This window comes from Octopus sinensis, linkage group LG8 (assembly GCF_006345805.1).
Source record: "Octopus sinensis linkage group LG8, ASM634580v1, whole genome shotgun sequence".
Taxonomy (NCBI): domain Eukaryota; kingdom Metazoa; phylum Mollusca; class Cephalopoda; order Octopoda; family Octopodidae; genus Octopus; species Octopus sinensis.
Window position 1 is genome coordinate 100,130,225 of NC_043004.1, and position 655 is coordinate 100,130,879.

The window sequence follows — 655 nt, forward strand, 5'->3', positions numbered from 1 at the left end:
CGACCCTCGGACATTCTTTGTAGCCTAGTACTTATTCTATCAGTGTCTTTTGCCGAAACACTAAGTTTCGTGGATATAGACACACCGACAACGGTTGTCACGCGACGGTGGAGGAACAAACATAGACACAAACTCACATAAATATATATACGCACATACACAACGCGCTTCTTTCAGTTTCCGTCTACCAAATCCACTCACAAGGCTTTAGTCGGCCCGAGGTTACAATAGAAGACACCCAAGATGCCATACAGTGGGACTGAACCCGGAACCATGTTGTTAGGAGTCAAGCATCCTATCATACAGCCACGCCTAAGTAATCATATATATATATATATATATATATATATATAATAAATGTGTGTGTGTGTCTAGAGAGAGAGAGAGAGAATTCACAAAAAAAAAAACAAAAGACGAAAGTAGGTGGTGTAGACAACAAACATATGTATAGTTTAATGCTCGGGAAGTGAAAAAGTCTTTAACGTTTCGAGCATACGCTATTCCACAAAGAGGAACACAGAATGAAGCAAGGACAGAAAATAAAGAATGTGTAGTGGCTAACGATCTACACACACATATATAATATATATATAATATATATATATATATATTATATTCATACACATTCAGTTGAATAAGTTATTTGAAGGTAAAG